Consider the following 23,332-nt stretch of genomic DNA (forward strand, 5'->3'; position numbering starts at 1 on the left):
GATTTCCAGAAAGAGCCTAGTCCACAATTTAAAACAGCACCACATTTACAAAGTAAGTCTCTTCCTAACAGATTCACCACAGAAGAATCACTAAACAAACAAACAGACAAAGTATGTTAAGGGGCCTGGTGGCATAGTGTTTGAGTCTGGTGCACTCCACTTCAACAGTGTGGGTTCATGTGTTTGGATCCCAGGCATGGACCTACACTACTCATCAAGCCATGCTGTGGTGGCAACCCACATACAAAATAGAGGAAGATTGGCACAGATGTTAGCTCAGGGAAAATCTTCCTTACCAAAAAAAAAGAAAGGAAAGAAAAAAATTACATTAAATAACAAGAGAGATTACATACACAGGAAGTGGCTGAAATATAACCAAATCTGAAGTATTTGGGATTCCTACCACTGGAAATCTTTTGTTATCCTGAGGAAGGAATGATGAAGGGAGGGGGGTTTATGGTGGACAGTAGACCTGATACCACCTAGAAATGATTTTAATAATTACATTCCTTTTTGTGTTAAGGGAAATTTTGGGCAGACAAGAGTGGCTATTTCCTTGGAGAGGTGTCATTCTATCAGACAATTTTTCTTCCAGTGTTCCTTTTCCTTACAATTTTGACAGTGTATTTTCTCTAGCCTACACATAGAGTTGTTCTGATCCTCTGCTTAGCTAATGGCTTAATACTAAGAGTTATTAATTTAGTACATGATGTTTCTGTTTTCTGAGTCAAAGTATCTTCAAAGAGCTCAGCAAGCTCTTGTAACTCAGAATGGGGGGCAGTCTGCCATTTTATTTTCTGTTTCTAACAGAAAGTTTAAGATGATCAAAAAAGAGAGCAGATACAGTTGTGATTATCTTCACACCTAACTTGAGCGATGTGTTCCCAGAAGGTGGTATTTAAGTGGACTCTGAAATGGATGCTTCTTTCCCCCTGATTACCATTTTTAATCATTCAGTTTTTAGAAAAAGATATCAGATGTAGCTACTAAAATGACTGGTCCTGTTCTTGCACTCATTTTATATGCATCCATGGTCAAATTTTGATCCATATATTTGATAATATCTTGCTAATTGATCCTTCTTGCTCTTTCTAACCAAGTTTTCACATGTCCAAGAACCACAAAGAAATAAACTAATTGATAGTGATCAGGGAATCCTGGCCTGAAGGTTCATAGGGCAATCCTAAATTCTTCAGTGAAACTTTGTCTTTCCTTACCTCAATGAGATTACGTAAATATGATCGTAAGCAAGATTTCAAATTAAAGAACCAGTTTGATCATAATTTCCAACTATAGTATAAGATGTTATGATAATGATCAACGAGAGGAGTATGTTTAGGAAAGACCAGTCCATGAAAGAGAAAAGGGTCTGGTGAAAGTACAAGAGATAGAGAAAAAGCAAAGAAAAGGGGAGGAAGTTGAGGTATGGAGAAGCAGGATGCCAATTCGGAACTGGATCTGAACAGGGTGAAGAAAGTTTAAGTTCAGATGTTAGATATTCCACATTTTCCTTAGTTTTTTTTCCTGAGTCTCTAGGACAAATAATTTTAGAATATTCCTATCTTGTAGTGCTCTCTTCATGCCAATCTAAAAATGCTGACCATTGAATATTTAAAAGCGTTTAAATCTTTGGTTCTAATGCACACAAATGGTTTATGTTGTTTATCCTAAATTGTGTGGGGTGGAAACCAAAGTTTTAAATTTCTCATGTAGAATCTTTTCAACATTTTGATTATTTAGTGCTATTGTCACCATAACCCTGAGGTTTATTGAAAGGCTGGTAACTGTCAATATTTAAAAGAAGAGAATAAATGCAATACAAATAACCAGGCTCTGAGATTCTTACCCCTATCCCACCTTATCTATAAGATACCTGAGTGAGACAAAGCAAATACAGAAGCTAAGACAGGGAAAAAAGGAAAAAGAAAGGCTTAGGGGTCCTTCAAAGTATAGGAAACTATATCATGTCAGAAGCAGGACATATTCAGCTACACAGTGACTGAAACTCTGAGGATGATGTCAAAGGATTTCTGGCGTGTACTATCCTCATGGAAGTGGTCTCATGATGAGAAGCAGAGGATTCAATTCTGATCCAAGCTACTCACTAAAAACTGTGGGAGCTTTTGTTAATAAAATGCCAGACCTGGCTCTTTTCTTATCCTGGAAATCCCTGCCCCTACTCCCACATTCCTTCATGATTTGCTCTTATTTCTTACAGGTATCAAATCGAATCTCTCCTTATTAGTCAATCATCCCTGACCAACCTTAAAATATAAATAAATAAACCCATTCCCTTTGGATACTCTTTATATCTTTGTCCTACTTTGTTTTTTCTGTAGCACTCATTTCTAATTGACTTGTGTAGTAGTAAGCTCACAATAAATATCTGATGGATGAATGACAATAAAAACCAATTCACATCTGTCTTGCTGCTCATAGAGATTTAAGTTTTGTGCCCGTTTGCTATTAGCTGTAACAACAGTGTAGAGTCTTGTAACATGTGCAAAGAATGTTCAAATTCATTATCTTTTCTGAGTGTCATTATAATCCTGGTAGGGGATATGATAAATATCATTGTCATTGTGTGATATCAATATGGGGCAGAGAAATCAAATAATTTGTTGAAGTTTTCATAGCTTATTTATGGAGTAAAGATTCAAATGATTTTTACATGCTATGTTGTCTCACTACATGGCAACTTTTTTCTCTAAGAATCACTGTTAGCAATTTCTCTATGAAACTCCAAGAAACCTGAGACCATGGTTGAGTACCTCACTCCCCAGGCCCTCAGGATATTTAATAATTACCTATCTTCTTTATTATTTCTTTTCCTGTGACGCACAATGTATATCTCCAAGTTCCTGATTTTTGAAGTCTTACTTTCATTACAAAGTACAACTTACAAGTGTATACAGTTCAAGAAGTAGGAGAGAACCTGAAAGATAAAATTTTGATCATTATTTTATAGACTGATCTTATTCAGTTGTAAATGAGAGATACATAAAGAAATTCTTTTATAATTATGGGGAGCTTTCTGATGAATAGAGATTTTATTATATTTTATGAAAATTCAGGCTATTGCACTTATAAAAATGATATATACCTACTATAAGGCATTTAAGTAATATGGAAGAATACAAAAATGAACGTAAAAAACAATTCTGAAAACTCAATATCTGTGATAAAGAAATAAATTATTTTTTAATAATATTATTATTCAAGTCATCCCTCCATTCCATGCAGGATTAGTTCCAGGCCCCCCACCCCCACCCAGCAGATGCCGAAATCCAGGGATGCTCACCCTCTCAGTAGGCCCTCTGGATCTGTGGCTTCCGTATCCTCATATTCAAGCAACTTCCCCTTGATGGTGCACTGTTATGATCCGCGTTTGATTGAGTCCATGGATGCAGAAGCCCCAGATATGGAGGGCTAACTGTATTCATATAGATAGAGATGAGTAGATTGCTGCTTAGAAATATTTTTATAAAAAGTTAGACAGTCTTACATGTTATCAAATAGAATGTAAATTGAAGTCGATAGAAAACAATAAAAAGGGGCCTGCCCTGTGGCCAAGGGGTTAAGTTTGTATGCTCTGCTTCGAGGGCCCAGGTTTGCCACTTCGGATCCTGGGCGCAGACCTAGCATGGCTCATCAGGCCACGCTGAAGTGGCATCCCACATAGAAGAACCAGAAGGACCTCCAACTCGAATATGCAACTATGTACTGGGGGGCTTCCGGGAGAGGAAGAACAACAACAACAAAAAAGAAGACTGGCAACAGAAGTTAGCTCGGGTGCCAATCTTTAAAAAAAAAGAAAGAAAGAAAACAATAAAAAGAATGAGCTACCATACTTCAAAAAATCTTCCCTCACAAGTGCAAGTATAGTGCACTAAAGCAAGCTTGTCATGTTAAGCGAGAAGAATTTAGCTTGCGGTTATTGTGGTTTGTTTTACAAAACGCGTTTCAATTGTATATAACGCTAATTGATTTGGGGCTGTGAAAGATCTCCTTATTGGCACTTCTATAATTTTCTTTACAGTGCCTCCTTGCATCTGCTACTCTTTGTGAATATTTTTTCACATTACGCTGCCAATATTGTACCATTCATATTTTCTTTTGCAACTATTCCTCATAATTATATTATTTGTTCCAATGTATTTAATACTCACCAGCAGTCCTTCTACCATGATTTCTTCTGTGACAGAAATATTTACGCTGATTCCTCTCTTCATTGGTTGGATTTTATTGTCAATAATGATTTTGTTTTGTTTTTATGGAACTCTTTTCCTTTAGTTCTTTCGTGACTGGAAAGGTTTACTTTTGCTCTTATATTAATAATTGAATAGCAACTTAGTATGATATAGCATCCTTTGTTCAAATTTCTTCGCTTTACAATGTTGTCTGCATTTTTTCATTGTCCTCTGGCATTGAATGTTACTCAGGCATTGCCTCTTGGTAATCTTTTTTTTCCTCCCTATAGATGTCCTGACTTTCTTTTCTTCTTTGAAATGCTGTTTCAGATTCTCTTGGAATATAGGATGATCTTTCAACCTGCAAAATTATTTCTTTGTGTTAAAGATTTGTCTTATATTAGACTATTTTTTTTCCATTAGTTTGATGGTTCTATATTATATTAACTTTACCTTTCTTTTTACGTGAATAATTAGCAAAATTTCTTTTTTTCATTTTGCTATTACATGGGAAATTTTGGCGAGCCCTTCTGTTGTCTCAGAGAGAGGGTGTCTTGACATGTTGTCTCCTTGGAGCTATAGTCTGAGGGCTTTACATGAATCCTAATTGTGTGGTGAGAGGGCATTCTCAGTTACATTTATGTCATATTTCATTTTCAGAATTCCCAAATGTCTTTCGCTTCCACTTATATGTTAATGTCCATATCAGGGTTTACGTCACCTAGTTGGGGAATTTATCTCATTCCCACAAGGAATTCCCTGAAGGTGACATTGGTCCCCAACTTTTGTGTGTTTTCTCTTTTTCCTCCCACTTTTCACTAAATACAAATCACACTACATCAGTCATATCTAATACTCTCCATTTAAAATAGACAAGGCTGATATTGGAAAAGACATCTGAGACGAAACTATAAACTTTATCCCCTAGGAAATCAGAGGATAATGACCAGGAATGGCTTTGTAAAGATAACATGATGGCATATGAGAGAAGACTTATATAAGAAAGAGAGCAGCTTTAGAACAAAAGTAGGATGATAATGGTGATATTTATGATGATATGAATGATACAAATAAAATAAAACTATTTAACATTTAATATAGGGTCTATTTTATGCCATGACTATTTGTGTGTCTTATCTATATTAAGTGATTTAATTCCTTCAGCAATCATATAAAATAAACATTGGCATTCTCTTTATTTTGCAGGTGAGACCAGTGAGGCACATTGATATTTAATTTACTTTAAGTCACCCAATATTAAGTGGCATGATTGGGACTGGAATCCAGGTAAGAATCCTGGAGTAAGGGCTCTGCTGGTAGACACATGGTCATGCTTCCTTAAAATTGATTGGAAGAGATTAAGAATGTTGTATGCTATTGAAAGCATATGCTAAAGTGAACCAGCAGAGAATGTTGGTAAAATACTATATTATTTATGAAGAACAAAGCTTGAACTTTGACTAGTGCAATGGGGAAAAATGAATGGGAAATAGATTGAAAACATTTTATAGGGAAGATAATAAAATGTTTTTGTATTAAACTGAGGTTGAAAGAATAAAATTACATCATCAGAAACTTGAGACGGGTTCCTGAAGTATAAGGTCATTTAAAATTGGAGATTTCAGGAGTCTTCTCTCATCCTCATCTTCACACAGTTGGTGGAATGCCATGGAGAGAGAGGAAAGGAATATTAGCTACATAACTCTAATCATGCCCAACTGTTTGCAAATGAAAGGTCTTGTAGTAAGCAAATTAGAAAAAAAGCCTAGTACTACTAACATAGTCACAAAATTAACTAAAGTTTTGAGATGTTCTATGTATGTATGTTATATTATACATATTGTCGTTGAATGTGTATTCTCATGAATAAATAAAATGTCTGTGGTGTAGTTAGAAAGTTTTCTAAGTGTGTCTGCAAATAGACCTCTGAACTCAATAATGTCACAAATTCATAATATACTTTTTGTAATTCCAAAATCTAAGTAGCCTGTAAATATAAGATTTTGAATAATTAATTTGGAAGTGAATCTGACCTAGTCTAACATGAAGCATTTTATATCTTTATCCATTTGGTGTGAACATTTTTTATGTTTTTCTCTAGAAATATTGTTTAATCATGAGATACTGCCCTAAACAATAATGAGTCTGCTGCCTAATATCTTACACGTGTACATTTAAACTTTCTAAATATCTGAAAAACTCTAAAATGTATCTTGCCCCAGTATTTTTGGATAGAGGAGTGTGGACTTCTACCATATACAGATGTTGTAGTCAGCTGTCGACATGGTTCATTTACAGGATTGCCTGGGAAGTAATACACATCAGCTGGCACTCCATTGGCACATCATTCTAGACACGACCACCACCTGTCTCTCTTGACATATGGACGGAAGGAAACAAAAATTTGGTAAGTTTAATTGAGGCAAGAAAATCTCAGCATAATTTCTATCAACGTGTGACAAAGATATAGACGGTTACTGTGCTGGTTTTAGCATCTAACACCTAATGTGCTGGTTTAATTAAAATGTACTGTCCTTATTAAGAAATAACGGTAAGTCAAATGTTATTTGTTCAACCCAATAAAGTGATAAATTGTGATTGCATAGGCTAATTCTTGTGGCTCTCAGGATGTAATTAAGGAATAATTACACACAAACACACATACAGTGACTTTAAATTTGACTAGATGCTCAAAACAGTAACAGATGATGTACCTGAGAATGGATATGGTTCTTCCATGTTTTGAGTGTGCCTGTTGCAATCTACACAAAATATATTCAAATGATGCTGTGATTTCTTGAAATATTTCAAGATTCTATTTTAGGATTATCTCTAGAGTAAAATTACAAAACATACAAGGGAATATCTCATCTTTTAGCAATCATATATTTGTTTAGGTGTGTGAGGAAGATTAGCCCTGAGCTGACATCTGTGACAAGCGTCCTCTATTTTTGTATGTGGGATGCCTCCACAGCATGGCTCATGAGTGGAGCATGTCTGCGCCCAGGATCTGAACCTGTGAACCTGGGCCACCCAAGCAGAGCATGAGGAACTTTAACCACTTGATCACAGCCAGCCCCTGTAATCATATTTTTAATATCAAAGTTTGGTATGCAAGTTTTAGCTTCCAGTCTGTTAGGCAGATGTAGGCTTAATGGCTTTTTGTTTTTTTCAAAACTCCAATACATTGTTAAAGAATAAAGACTTGCCTCCTACTAAAGTATTCAGAATCAGTTTCCTCAAAAGCCAAGAAAAATGTTAATACAATATTATCTAAAAGAGCTTCACTCAGCATCTTGTTAGTAAAGCAAAACAGAAATATTAATTAAACATTTAAGCATGGTACTCTGCCAGGCACTGCATTATCGGTAAACATCATAACTCTTTAATGCTCACAAAGATCGCAAAGTTGAAAACAGTGAGGAAAGAAAACTGAATTTCTTTGTGCAGAGTCCACCACTAGTTACTGAATGTACAAGAGTCAATCGACATCCAAAATCTGCACAGTGTAGTTAAAAAGCAGATGGCATTATGAAGTTTAAAGAGCCTCTGGAAGCTTTTCCGACCTGGCTTCCAACATCTGTTCTCATACTTAGTAACTCTGTGATATCGTACATGTCAAATTATCTGACCTTGTTTCCTTATTTTTCGAAAAGCATTGACAATAAACATCACATGGACAAGTTGGGAGAATAAAGTGGGATATAAAATATAAAACACATAATGACACAATAGATACTTGTTAGAGCTTTAAAAATGCCACTTTCATTCTTTCTAAAAAACGAAGTGTTAAAAGAACAAAATTTAACTGCGTAAATTTTAAAGATCTCGTTGGCTTTCTTCAATAATTCATGAATCAGGCAGGATCCAAGCTAGCAGGTAGAAAGGAGCTCTGAGGAGCTGTACAAAATGAAAGACTTTCATAGGCAGAAGGGAGCAGAAGCAAGGAAGTTCTACTAGGCAAAAGTGGACTGGTTATTGCAAAGTCACTTTCCTTTAGGGGCTGGCAGGGGTCTATCAGGCAGATCACCTAACTAGGGCAGATCAGGAGATTCCTGATTGACTGGTTTAAGATTCCATTTCTGGGAAAGCTAAAACTATAATTAAGTTTCAGTTTGGTGGCCTGGGGCTTAGCATAAGTGACTCCATTTTGAGCCCATTGTCTTGTTTTTATCAGTAATCTCATTCATTGCAATAGTATAGTAACTGTATATACCATTCATGATTGGAAGTAGCTAAACTGTTGTCAAGAGCAAACTTACAGCCCCTTCAGATAACATCTCATTAATAATTTGCTTGTGCCACAAATACTTGTTCTGAATTTCACTTGTTGAGATTTACTTTCACTTCTTTTTAAATTCTCTCAAAGAAACTTTTCAAAATGTTGTTTTTAATTTTTCTACTTTTTCAGGTTTTCAAAAGAATAAGTATTCAAGTATATTATTAGTTAACCCACAACTTCTTAAGATATAGATAGAAAAAAAATCTCGTTTGTGTGTGAAATTTTAAGATGATGATTTAGAGAATCAACAGTTGTTGTTTAAAAATGCAACAGAGGGGAACTATACTGTATTAAATTCATTGAGATAAAATATTTTCCTGTTATTAACAAAAAAAAGTTTGATTTTCATCAGTGTTTCTAAAAGCTTGACAAAAGGACAACTCTAAATCTTATGATTAACCGTATTCAATGTAGAATAATACAAAGTGTAAAAATTTCCATGTATACATAAAGTTAATCCTTCCTAAATTATCCTTTAAATTCAAATAGAATAAGTGTAGACCCTTGCCCTCATTTTATAAACTTCTACCTCCCTCCTTTTAAATGTCATCAATGTAACTATCTGATTTCTCTGGCTATTTCCACACGTTCTTGTATTCCACATGTACGTCTTTTTTTGAAAACTCATCCATTGGCTCTTTCCCTAATTCCTTCATTGATGATAATCATGGTGATGATAGGATGATGATGAAGATGATGTTGGTAATGAAGATATTTATTATATTAATACTTCACTATAATGCTAGTTCTAGGTTAGTTCTTATCCTAAGCTCATTACATATCTATTTCTTTCAGTTCTCACAGCACAATTCTATAAAGCAGAACGAATAGCATCTCTTCTCTACGATGCTATTCTGCTTCTCAACTGAAGAAAATACCCTAGCCCTTATCTAATATCTACATATCCTTGAATTTCTTAATCATACAAAGGCTCTATTATCAAACGTGTATGGAATGATCAAATATTAGTCTTTATGATTCATTTTCTTTTTTCTTCTTTTCTTATTTCACACTGTAGTAAAAAAAAAAAATCACTTTAAATCCTCCCCTAAGTTCCTTAGCATTTCATTTTATTCTTTATGTTTCTTTTTCCAAAACTAAACAAACTTTAAAGCATCTCAATCTTGTATTCTTAAAATCTATATCTGGGTCTTTTTAACCTTGTTTTGATCCATCCCTTACCTTGGTTCCTGTTTATCAAATCACTGTTGATATTTTAAAGTCCCAGCAGTGGGACTTTATTAAATGTCCCTGAATGATCATAGTGTATCAAGTTTAAGATGTTACTCTTAGGCTTTTGAGACTTTCAGAAAATGTTTGTACCTTTATAAATAACATTTATTAGGTAATATTTCTGTTTCCATCTTTGATCTACTCAGTTTTTTGATCTTTATATTTGTCCACACCCCCTAATCAATCTTTGATACGGTGACTCATTCTACGCCTGTTCCTCATCAAGTCACATCTGTTCTTCTTAAAACTCACTGTGAGCAACATGCATTATCCCTTTGTACTAATGGAATCATAATAACCTGGAATGTAGACCTGGATAGTTAAAAAAAAGGAAGAAATGTTAATGACTGATGGCAAGATATTTAAGAGTTGCTCCATATAATACTTTTAGAATTAAAACCATATTAAAGATTTCCAAAGAATTACAAGTGAAGTAGCGCACTTTTTTTGAATAATTGTTAAGAATTGAGGACAGAGCCATGTTGTCGCCTGTGCAGTACTGCAAGTGTTCTCTTTAAATGCACAGTTTCAGGAGAGAACTCAAGCTGAGAGAAGAGATAAATATCACCGTTAAGACTAATGTAAGAAAAGTCATGCTTGTTTGCTGCTAATGTTAATCTGAATGAGTTGTTCAAGTCCCAGCCTTCAACATTATAAAGTTCTAATAATTAAATTTCCTTTCCCTACTTCCTAACCACCCATTTTCTCCTCAGTCAATTATGATGAAGAGCCCATCCCCACAAATGCACTGAAATCATCTCGTTGTTGTCAATAATAACCTCATACTAACCCAGTGGTCATTTCTTGGTCCTCATTTCATTTCACCACTCAGCAGCACTTATTATTTATCCCATCTTCATCCTTGAAAAAACGTTTTATTTTTCTCTTTTCTCACTGGCTACTTGTTTTTAATTTCCTTTGCTTTTCTTCAATTTCTAATGTTGACATCCTCTAGGATTTTGCTCTCTATACTCAATCTCTTGGTGACTATATATAGTCCCACAGATTTTAACATCATCTATAATTTGACTCTCTCCTGAATTCGAGACTAATTTAGTCTACTTATTATTTCCCCTCTGATATTTAATATATATCAAAATTAACATGCTAAAAAAACACCTGATTTTCCTCAAGGACTGCAAATCTCCCAGTATTCTCCATTTTGGCCAACAGCCATCCTTGATGACTCTCCCTCTCTCACATGCCATATGTAATCAATCAGTCATCTCTATTGGCAGTTCTTTGAACCTGGGCCTTCTTACCAGCCCTACCACAACCATCTTAGCATAAAGAATTCCACCCAAGACATTTGTGGGATCCAGAGTAAGAATAAAAATGGAATTCACACACATATATCTAAGTACTTAAAAGCTATAGAAACAGTTTTACTCATAGCCTGGCCTGCTCGCCTGTAATGGGACCCATCTGGCCTCTTCTCAGGGATTTTCTTCATGAGAGAAAAACAAAGGAGCTGCTTTCTTTCTTTCCCTCTCTGGGCCCACTGCCTGTGGGCCGGCCAGAGTGGTAGCAAAGATGCGCTGAGTCAGGGTAGCATGAAAGTCGGCCTGGGCCCAGAACTCCTGAGACATGACTGGACCATTTGGAACCCAAATTAGAGACTGACAAGGTCTCTAACAGGCTGGTTCCCCTCCCCCATTCCACCCCATTTCCTAAAACACTGCTACCCAGCTGATGGGAGAAAAGAAGCACCATTTCCCTCGGGAACAGAGTGGTTTAACCTCTCTCTGGGTGACTTGAGTTCTTTTCTTCCTTCCTCTTGCTCATGTTTTCTGTCTCACTGCATCTTCTGGCCTGGCAAGGAAAGTTCTTCTCAAAGGAGCTGCTTTAGCATATTTCAGTCTCTGGATTAGTTACAAAGTTTCAACAAACTTTCTTAAGAGAATGAAAAGAAATTACATATATGCACATACATATTTATTTATATTTTGTGTAATATTTACATATATTTGTGTTTCAATATTAGTATATGTGAAACCATCCAAAGTGTATGGCCCAGAGTAGGACCTCTTTTCTTAGATCTATATGTCATGGTATTTGTCCCAGCTATCACCATGTGGCTTCTGTGCTGTTTCATCTCTGACTATAATTATTGCATGTGAGCTAATTACATTCCTAATGAGGTCATAGATATATTTCAATTTATTAATACTAATCTATTTTTTTAACAGAAATGAATATCCTTGAGGAAAAAGAACCAAAACACAGAATGAGTCATTCTATCCGGGAAATACCTATTCCTAAACTTCCACACCATTTCTTGAGAATAGCAAGAGAAAAAGAGGATTCATTAAATTGATATAAACTTATCAATTTGTTTAAAAATGCAGAATGCCATTATTTGAACATTTCCCTGAAGGTGTGCTTGTGGAAATAGAAACAGTCTCAAAACTTTTGCAAATTATAAGCTCTATAGATAAGTAGGATCTATTCTTCAAGTGTTTTTGGTTTATTCTCAATTTTTGTTTTGCTTTTTGTGGTTATTTTCAGCTGTTTCAACTAAAGTGCTGTGCAATATTGCAGTATGTAAGGTTATATGTCACTCATGCTGCATTAAAAAGCAAAAATATCAGTGTAAATCATTTCTTAAAGCTGGACTTAAAAGGTATTATCATTTTAGAACATGGTCCAGCCATGCAAAACTTTTGAAGATTTCTCTCTTTTGTGGATGTTGCTGGTGACTCCTGAGCTGCTGTCACCTCTACCCTGTCTGCAAAAGAGACAGAAATGGTTTGCAGTGAAGAACAAAGTACTGTCAGCAATTCGTTATTATTGAAAATACAAAAGACATTTAATTCTGCTTTCATCTTCGTTATCCACAATTTAAAGGACATTTAAAACAAAAAGAGATGAAAATAGATTATCTTTTTTTTCTGACATAAAATTTTAGTGTGTTGTTTCAAAACCACTCTGTGTCAATAAAATTCCACATAATGTAAATAAAGCACTTGCCCTGAGAAATATACTGAAGCTTAAAGTACAAAGTGCTTAAGCTTAGATATCCTGGGGCTGATTCACAATTTATGCAAAGCTGAGTAAAGCCGTTCCACTGAGTCTGTCATTTCTGACTCATAGTTATATTACCGCCATATTAGGTAAGCAAGTTCTGGTGCATAAATGTATTGATTTTATATACTATTCAAAAGAAGTAAATATAACTACATCTACCAATGCAGAAAGTTCCTAGAACATATTGTAACATATTGTTATAGAAAAAAGGAAGTGTTCAAACTAATTCCTTTCTTTAAAAATATATTAATAATGACATAACATGCATTAATATACTCCAAGCAAAAATGGAAAGCATATATAATTATCTTTGCTGGGATTAAGTTTACTTTTATTTTCTATACCATATAGATATAAAATATGGTATAGAGAATAAATGTTTAAGTAGTTACATTTTCAATTAACAAAAAGAAATATTACCATGTGGCATCTATAATTTTTAAAATATGTTAAAATTTGATGATTATATACTTTTTTCCCCTTCTTTATATCAAAATGTTAAATTTGTGACCTTATGGAGACACACTCAATTTGCCAGGGAAATTTGGGGATTTTCTCAGAATTCTTGGCAATGAAACTAAAATGTATTACTCACCAGATTCACATTTCAGGCTACATTAACTAAAAATGAACTCAGGCTAAAATAATGATTATATAGGCAGACCTACTTGGAAGAAACTTTACTAATTCACACCTAATGAACAGCAAAGCAGGGTCAATTAGAACCAATGTTAAATCCTCAGTAAAGGATTTATCTTGATACTCTTATAAGAACTATACGGTCATTACAGTCATGCACCGCATGACAATGTTTGAGTCAAGGACAGGCTACATATACAACGGTGGCCCCATAAGATAATAATGGATCTGAAAAAGTCCTATCTTCTAGCAACATTGTAGCCATGGTAATGTCATAGCAAGAGAGAAGGAAACCCCAGAAAAGAAGATCCAGAGTTTAGCAGAATCTTTTGCAAACCTCAACACGTTTCTTAAAAAGTTTGAAAATGTGAATCTCAACACCAAAAGGGATTTTCATTAATAGAGAGGAATATTCATGGTGCATTATCTGCTTACGAGCAAATCTGTGATTAAAAAAAAAAAGAAAGAAACCAAGCAAACCACCATGGATATGTTTCTGAAAAGAGTGACACCTCCTCAAGAAAAGCCTCAGGCAGGTCCTTCAGGAGGTATTCCAGAAGAAGACGTTGTTATCACAGGAGATGACAGCTCCATGCATGTTATTGTCCCTGACGACCTCCCAGTGGAACAAGACGTGGAGCTGGAAAACACTGATGGTGATAATCCTGACTCTGTGTAGGTCTAGGCTAATGTGTGTTTGTGTTTTAGTTTTAACAAAAAAGTTTAGAATAGAAGTTAAAAAAAATAGAAAAAACCTTATAGAATAAGGATATAAAGAAAGAAAATATCTTTTACGGCTATACAATGTGTTGGTGTTTTAAACGAAGTGTTATTACAAGAGTCCAAAAGGTTTTTACCTTTTAAAAGATTAAATGTTTTATAAAGTTACAGTAACCAAAGGTTAATTTATTATTGAAGAAAGAAAAATAGTTTTTTCTAAATTTAGTGTAGCCTAAGTGTGCAGTGTTCATAGAGTCTACAGCTGTGTCCAGGAATGTCCCAGCCTCCACATTCGCTCACCACTCACTCACTCACTCACCCAGGGCAACTTCTGGTTCTGTAAACTCCTTTCATAGTAAGTGACATATTTTTTTTAGGTATACCATTTTTTGTCTTTTTTTTTGAGGAAGATTAGCCCTGAGCTAACATCTGCTGCCACTACTCCTCTTTTTGCTAAGGGAGACTGGCCCTGAGCTAACATCCGTGCCCGTCTTCCTCTACTTTATATGTGGGATGCCAACCACATCATGATATGCCAAGCAGTGCCATATCCACAGGCGGGATCCAAACGGGCAAACCCCAGGCTGCCAAAGCAGAATGTGTGAACTTAACCTCTGTGCCACCGGGGCCAGCCCCCATTTTTTATCTTTTATACTATATTTTTACTATACCTTTTCGATGTTTAGATACACAAATCCTTACTGTTGTGTTACAATTGCTTATAGTATTCAGTAGAGTAACATGCTGTACAGGTTTGTAGCTTAGGAGCAGTAGGCTGTACCATATACCCTAGGTGTGCAGTAGGCTGTACCGTCTAGGTTTGTGTAAGTACATCGAGGATGTTCATACCATAATGAAATCATTTAACCACACGTTACTTAGAACATATCCTCATTGCGAACCAAGGCATGACTGTATTTATTTATTTACCATGAAAATCTATTCTCTAATCCTATAGTTGAAGCCAGCAAAGAGTTAGCCATTGATGATTAAGTAGCTAGGAACTAAAGGTTTTTTCCCTTTTTGCAATTACTGATTCTAGCTTTTAGCTCTTCACTCGCCCATTGTTAACTGTGCTGTTTAGGCAATATGACTCCCACTAGGTTCCTGGAGATAACATCTCCCCGGAGTCTGGGTCACCCTGGTGATGGGTGTGTGAGCTGTTTTTCAGGTATTAGAACCCCTTGTCCACGTCAGGCCGGTTGAGACCACCAACCCATCAACCAGGCCGGAGCAGATGTCTGATAAGTGATCTTTTGATTTCTAGAGGCTAAAAACTCCCCCCTCAGATCATGCTAATGCCACCATTTTGTGAACACACGTCCTATGAAGAGGCATGGAGTCTGACTACAGTTGTGCAGGTCATCAATTACCTCACCTCCAATCATCTATCACCACATTTCAGACCACCTGACCCCCTACCTCATAGGTATCCCTGAGTCTCTATTTTCAGGGAAGCAGATTTGAGACTCATTCTCCCATTTCCTCACTTGGCTGCCTTGTGCTTAAGCTTCTCTGCTGCAAGCTCATCTTCTCTGTGTTTGGCTTTCCAGGCAATGGGCTAAAATGAACCTGGTTCAGTAACAGAGTGGTTATTTCCAAGAAATCATTACGTCTGCCACATAAGGTAAGTGCTATACACTCTGGCTAAGGGCTTTACATACCATATCTCATTTAGTCCTCCTATTTACCCTAGGAGGTCAGAACTATTATTCACAATTAAGACAAATACAATACAGGCATAGAGAGGTCAGTTGATCGGCTTAGGGTCATATGTCTAAAGAGAGGTGAACCAGGAGTCTAGCACAGCTCTGTCATTATTAACCCCATTTAGCCTTAACAGCACTACTATTCTGCCTCTTTGTGTTGTTGTCTACGGGAGCAAATTGACACAATGTCATTCAAGAGACCAAGTTGGATTTAAAATAATGATTATATCTATGCATTTAAGTAAATAAAATAAAATTGTGTTAATGTTTCTAAATTTAAAAATGTATATTTCTGCTTCTTTAATACATAAAAAATTAAATCCGTGTCTTTTTATATTATAATTAGTATTAAATCCAATTATTTCCTGACAGGCATTCTAGCTGTAGGCTATGCAGAAGTAGCTACAGACTTCTATAATTAGGATAGAGTTTGAATTCATATCACAAGCATTTTTAGGCACATATCCCAAAATTAGTCTGCAAAAATGAGAAACTTAATTTAACCAAAAACTTCATGTTTAGTAAAGTTGTCTTTTTGGTGTACCTACTTATACACACACAAGAAAGTAACTACAGAAACAGTTTACTCTGATATTTTCCATATTTATGAATGTCATCTATATCATAAGAGAATAATGAAAATTATAGGAGATAATATATAAAGTATTTACAACAATGCCTGGCATATTGGTTGTAATGAATGTAATGTATTGTAATGTAATGTAATGAATGTAAGCATTATTATTGCTATTGATGTTAATATTTCTGTCAGGTAATCTTGGTGGTCAGGAGTGAAGTAATAATGTTTTTCTTTTTTGTAGAGACTAAGGAAGAAATGAAATCATTACACTTTTAAGTCTGTGAAGATTTGAAACATTTTAATTGGGAATTATTTGGTTAAAATAGCTAATCAGGGGCTAGCCCAGTGGCACAGTGATTAAGTTTGCCTGTTCCATTTCAGTGGTCCAGGGTTTGCCAGTTCAGATCCCAGGTGTGGACCTACGCACTGCTTATCAAGCCATGCTGTGGCAGGCATCCCACATATGAACTAGAGGAAGATTGGCACTAATGTTAGCTCAGGGCCAGTCTTCCCCAGCAAAAAGAGGAGGAGTAGTGACAGATGTTAGCTCAGGGCTAATCTTCCTCAAAAAAAAAAAAAAGATAATCAGGGGCCAGCCCAGTGGCAAAGTGGTTAAGTTCGCATGCTTTGCTGTGGTGGCCTGGGGTTTGTAGGTTCGGATCCCAGGCACAGACCTACACACCACTCATCAAGCTATGCTGTAGCAGGGTCCCATGTATAAAGTAGAGGAAAATTGGCATGGATGTTAGTTCAGAGATGACCTTCCTCTGGCAAAAAGAGGAAGATTGGCAACAGAGGTTAGCTCAGGGCCAAACTTCTTCACCAAAAACAAAAATAGCTAATCAATTTTAGAAAGAAATTGATTAAAATAAATATATGCATCTTGTTTTAAAATATAAGATTATTTTTCTAACAAATTTTTGCATAGGTACAGTCCCTCAGTCTGTCCACTTGCCATTTATATTCTTGGAACAGATGTGGGCTTGTTCCCATGCTTCATAATTACAAGTGCTTCCTAAACCAAATAGTACAAGTTCCAGGTGTTAATGTTATTTTTGGATATATAAAAAAATGTAGTTGCAAAATTAATTTGTAATTTTATAATACTTTTAGTTTTTTATATTACGTATAATGGACATGATCAGATTATCAGAGCACACAAAAATAAATTACCTCTTATAGGCACAGTATATAAAAAGGGCCCATTAAGATCTCCCAACTCAGTTCAACTCTCTCCTTTATATTATGCTTCTTTAGCATTTAAAAATTATCTTTTCTATCTATAATCTACATTGTCTAAAAGTAGCAACTAGTCACATGTTATTAAGCACATGAAACCTGGCTAGTTCAAATTGAGAAGTGCTGTAAGTGTAAAGTACACACCACATTTTGAGGATGTAGTGCAAAAAAAAAAAAGAATGTAAAATACTCATTAAGAATCTTCATATTAATTATATATTGAAACAGTCATATGTTGAATAGATTGGTTCAAAAAAGAGATATTATTAAAATTAATTTTACCTGTTTGTTGTTTTAATGTCTACTATAAATTTTAAATTATATATGTGGCTCATGTTTGTGAATCACATTATATTTTGAAGGGGCAGCATCAACCCATAGAATATGGGTGTGTGTACATTTGTGTCACATGTATGTGTGTGTATACACACAATGGCAAAACTGTTTCATTTTGTCTATTTACTATACAGACTTTACAAATTAGTTCATTTCCTTATGTTAATTGAAAGGCATATGAATTCAGTGCTGATGCTCAAGCACCATGCTATAAGAAAATGTTAATTATTCCCTATAATAACATCTGTTACCTTGCTTACTGACTATTTTGTAGGAATATATCAATATAGACATTTTGAAATATTTAGATTATGCTTTTCATAAGCTTCAAAACCTCATTATTATTTATATAACATACCCATTCACATTTTCCATTTCTTTTCATTTTACCATTTAAATCATGTCTGTATATTATTTTTCCTCCAGATGCATAAGATTTATGAAGGAAATTACCAAATATATGCTGTTCAGTGCTATATACCCAATACCTAGTATAGTGTCTAGAACATGAGAGATATGCAATCACATAAATTATGTAAATACATTTATATATTGTTATAAACCAATGTTACCTCAATAATAAATAAATAAGTAATATGAATAAGTGCATAAAAAGGCATCTTTATACATATTCCTACAAAATAATGTTAATGGCTATATGGTATTCTATATGATAATTTGTTTGGCCACTGCTACACAGTTTTTTAAATAATATTCACATTTATATTGATTCTTTGTGATATTTATTCTTTAAGCATACTTTTCTACTCAGTTGTTTCGAATATTTCTAATTATCTCTTTGGGATGAATTTATATTAATTAACTTGAGAGATTCAGAGGTAAGTAGCACAAAGATAAATATTAACGATTTTTTCCCCAGAAATATTAGAATTAATTTACATTGTCAATACTGGCCCATAGTCTCATATTTACCTCAAAATTAGAATGTAAATATTTAAGTAGACAAATGGATAAGAGAGAGGGAGAAAGAGAGGGATCTCCACCAATTTGAGAATTTTATAAAAAGTGTCTTGTTTCAATGCGCATGTTTCCAATTACATGTAAATTGAGCATTTTTGCAAAAGTTTGTAAACCAATTCTATCTTTACATGGAAATTTGAACCTTATTTTTATATCTCAGGAATAATTTTAAAAGTTTATATACGGTCAGTGTCACAGACAATTCTAACTCAATATGACCATATCAGAATCATCACATTTTCAAAAAACTTAAGATTTCTGGACACTTGTAGTTCTGCAAATGTAAAGTTGGGTGCTAATCGACGTTTTATGTAACATATTTGAAATTTAAATTTTTATTTTTGTGATTTTTTAAAAAACCTTAGAAAATGTATTGAAATAATGATACCCTAGTAACCTTAACAAGTAGTTCTCCAGATTATAACCTTGTAGATGAGACTAGCACTCAATTTTAATATCTTTGTTAGTTTAAGTTTAGGGTATCTTTGCTGTCAAGTGTAAATCCATAATAACAAGTTAACATTCAATGTAATGCCAATTGTATATGGCTTCCCTACTTTGGCATGTCTTAATGTACCGTTGACCTTAAACAAATAGACAGTCAATTGTTTCTCCAGCAGAAATGGGTTTATTTGGGATCAGCAAAGAATTGCAGTTTGGGGTCTATCACCATGGTGAGCCGTATGAAAGTCTCCAAGCAGCAAGGAAGGAGAAACTCTTTTACAGAGAAGAAGAGGAAGCTGGGGGGGATATGGGAAACAAAGAGTTCTAGGTGTAGTGGTTTTTCATTGTCTGGGTTGTGACAGCCTCTCATTGGCTGAGCTTCTTGCTGGTGAAGAAGAGAAAGTCTTTCTTCTTCCTACTGGGCTCTGATATCAATGTAGGTCAGAGACACAAGGTTACTAAGTTTGAATGACTATATTAACCTCCTTAGCAAATTTGTGAGGTTCTTTGGTTACTTTGGGAAAATCTTTGACTATGGCTTGCAGTTCAGCTTTAGTCCAGGGAATATAAGAAATTAAAGCTTTAGGCTTTGGATCCTAAGAAGGCATGATTTTAAATGGACAAGTTTTGGTAGTTTCAGAGGAAGAGAGATTGGGATGAAATTCAGAGAAAAAAGGAAGTTCAATGAGAGTGTTAAAATAGGGAAACTGAGGGTACAGAGAAGGTGTAGGCAGTATAGAAGGGAAGGAGGAAGATGGTGCTAGGGATGGAGCCTGAGGCAAAGAGGCTGGGGAAGAGGAACAGGATGGTGCCGGATGAGAGGAACCTGAAGCTTTGAAAGCCATTTTATTTTTTTAAATCATTTGCCTCAGTTAATCTTAGAGTTACATTTTGCAAAGAGGCAATTTAAGACTTCTAGTAACCTTTGGAAACCTCAAAATACCAATGGAAATAGGTGTTCCATTCAGTTTTGGAAATTACAGAACTATGGTTGTCCAATTCAGTTTTAAGAAAACTAAGCTTGGGGAGTTCAAAAATTTCCCATAATGGCCACTGATATTCTAAATTTCTTTTGGTTAAATCTGTCCACATAGTTAGAAATGCACATGAGGAAAGACCACAGTTTTTAAACATAAAATCGGCTGGGTGCCTGGATGGGGGGCACACTCAAAATATTTAGATAACTGGGATTTTATGTCTTAGAGGTGTTTCTCTAGAGCATAGGAATAATTCTCAAATAGCCTAAACAGCTGAAACAGCCTGCGGGCTTAATAGCAGCCAGTCCCAATAGAAGAGTCCAATTTCATTAAGGGGGACTGAAGGTTGAATCAATGTAGTTCCAAAGCACAGCCCAGTTCCCAAGGGAATGGGACCAAAGGTTAATCGACACAGTTCCAAGGGACAGTCTGCTTCCAAGGGAGTCAGGCCAAAGGCTGGACAGGCATAGTTCCAATGAACAGTCTGAAAGTCAGAGTGAAAGCTAACACAGTTCCATGCAGGAACAGTCTGGTTCCAAAGGCATCGGACCAAAGGCTTGCACGGTTCAAAGGAACAGCCTGATTCCAAGAGTCAAGCCAAGGTGTCACTCAAGTACTTGCAGACAAACAAGGCCTTAACCAGAAAAGGATGAAGGCTTAAAATAGAGCCTGAATAAAGCCTGGAGAGCCTCAAATGCCAAAAGGGTGTAAGCTCAGATCCAGGAGAAAAGCCTTACCCTCAAACTCCAGGGTTGGCAAGAAAAGCTTAATGAGCTCTGCCGTGGGTACCACGCCTGTTTGCTCACCAGCCTTGGAGTCATCGGGGGTCTTCTCTGGATCCCCATATGCGCTGCTAAAATGTTAACCTTAAACAAGTAGACAGTCAATTATTTCTCCAGCAAGAAATGGGTTCATTTGAGATCAGCAAAGAATTGCAATTTGGGGCCTGCAACCATGGTGAGCCACGTGCAAGTCTCTGAGCAACAAAAGAGGAGAAACTCCTTTATAAAGGGGAAAAGGAAGTTGGGAGGGCTATTGGAAACAGAGTGCCACGGGTAGTGGCTTTTCATTGGCTGAACTTGCTGGTCAAGAAGAGGAAGTCTTTCTTCTTCATGTTGGGCTCTGCTGTTGATATGAGGCATGAGTGCTCCCTCTTTTGGCCTCCTGACAGCAATTTAATGAAGTTTCTGTTTATTAATTTGACAGTATAATTACATCAATAATCTCATTTTATGTCAACTTTAAAATCACAAAGATTTCGTATTTTTTTCCCTCACTGATATATCTTAAGTACCTAGAACAGTACCTGGCCTTTATGAGACACTCTATATCTGTTAATCTGAAAGATCATCCGTGATCATACTTCTCTATATGGACAAAATTTTTCACTTATAGTGGTAAATTGCAATGAAATTACATTTTCATAGATTAAATTTATATTTGTTTAAGTATTTAAAGAATTAGATATGAAAGTATTTTATTTGTCATCATAAAGCAGTAACCCCAATTCATATTTTAATTGTCTCTATGGACTAATAAGTAGTGAAATAACACAAAAATAATTCATTTGATTCAAATACACTGTAAAGGAAAATGGTTCTAAAGTGGTTCAAAAGGAGAAATGTGTTGAATCATTATACAACATACAGTTTGCAAGATGTCTGAACTCAAGAGAACCAAGGACCTGTGGTCACCACTAAAATCACATTCTAGTGGATGTATTGCAATGATGATAACTTTTAATATTTTGACTGCTGAGGTAGTGGTAAATACGCTATAAAGTTTTTTGTAAATGTGGATTAAATTTTTCAAAACTATATTTGGACATAAGCCCTAATAGTGATGAGACTATACAAATAATGATTGATTTGATTTCTTTTAATATGATGTAACATTTTCACAATAAATTAATGTTACCTTTAATTATAATAATACTTCTGTTTACATAATTTATGATTTTTAATTTGAAATTAAATTTTTAAGTGGAATTTAAATTTGGTTTTATTTGGTAGATAATATATTAGTTTGTGTTAAAATAAGTATTCAACTTTGGGAGTTCATGAGAACTTTATTTTCCCTTCACAAAGGAAACAGTCTGCACACGCCTCAAATTCAGTATAGTGTAATGCCTATAGGTTTGTAATCAGACAAGCAACTTTAAGTTCCACTACTAAAAAATAACTGAAATTTAGCACGTTGTTTGCTGCATAATTCTGTGTTTTTCAACTGTGCAATGTAATTATCTGAATCAGGTAACATTTATGGAATATAACTGATATAAGGTATTGTGAGGTAATGGGAAATATATATTGACCTCTGCCGCTGATTTCTGGCACAGAGCTCCTAGAATCCTCGTAATTGCCCAAGTGATGAGGGGCATCTTTTGTTTTGACACTTGGTCTTTGACCTTGGTCGGAACACAGAGCTCCTGAAACCCTTATAATTTTCCCAGTGATAAGAGTTTTGTCTGTTCTAATCAGGTGACTCTGAGAGGGCTTCTGGATGGCTCTTGGATAGGGGCTGGTGACCAGAATGACCAAGCCGCAGTCAGAAGTTTGGAATTTTCAACTCCACGTCTCATTTTCCAGAGAAGGTAGAGGGGCTGGAAATGGACTTAATAATTGATCATGCCTACATGAGGAAGCCTCCATAAAATCACGACAGTATGGGGTTTGGGGAGCATCTGGTTTGGGGAACACATCCGCATACAAGGAGAGTGATGCACTCCAACTCCATGGGGAAAAAATTCCTACGCTCTGGACCCTCCAAACTTCGCTCTATATCCCTTCATCTGGCTGTTCATCTGTATCTTTCGTCACATCCTTTAATAAACTGGTAAACCTAGGTAAGTGTTTCTCTGAGCTCTATGAGCTGCTCTAGCAAATCAATTGAACAGGAGGAGGGGGTCATGGGAACCTCTGATTTGCATCCAAGTGGGACAGAAATTTCGGGTAACCTGGGGACCTAGTATTTGA

At 35.5% G+C, this 23,332-nt stretch overlaps 1 long non-coding RNA gene across 2 annotated transcripts in view; it reads left to right on the forward strand.

Annotated features, from left to right (window-relative positions):
• The window catches only part of LOC138923466 (uncharacterized), a 40,571-nt gene that overhangs the window by 15,604 nt on the left and 1,635 nt on the right, over nt 1–23,332 (forward strand). Inside the window, exons 2-5 of one of the 2 annotated variants that reach the window (XR_011437109.1) lie at nt 5,397–5,477; nt 6,489–6,597; nt 15,645–15,718; nt 22,838–23,202. This is a non-coding gene — a long non-coding RNA (uncharacterized lncRNA). The remainder of the gene's footprint in view (nt 1–5,396; nt 5,478–6,488; nt 6,598–15,644; nt 15,719–22,837; nt 23,203–23,332) is intronic. The other variant, XR_011437110.1, reaches the window with a different exon arrangement.

The sequence above is a fragment of the Equus caballus genome, chromosome 3, assembly GCF_041296265.1.
Source record: "Equus caballus isolate H_3958 breed thoroughbred chromosome 3, TB-T2T, whole genome shotgun sequence".
NCBI lineage: Eukaryota > Metazoa > Chordata > Mammalia > Perissodactyla > Equidae > Equus > Equus caballus.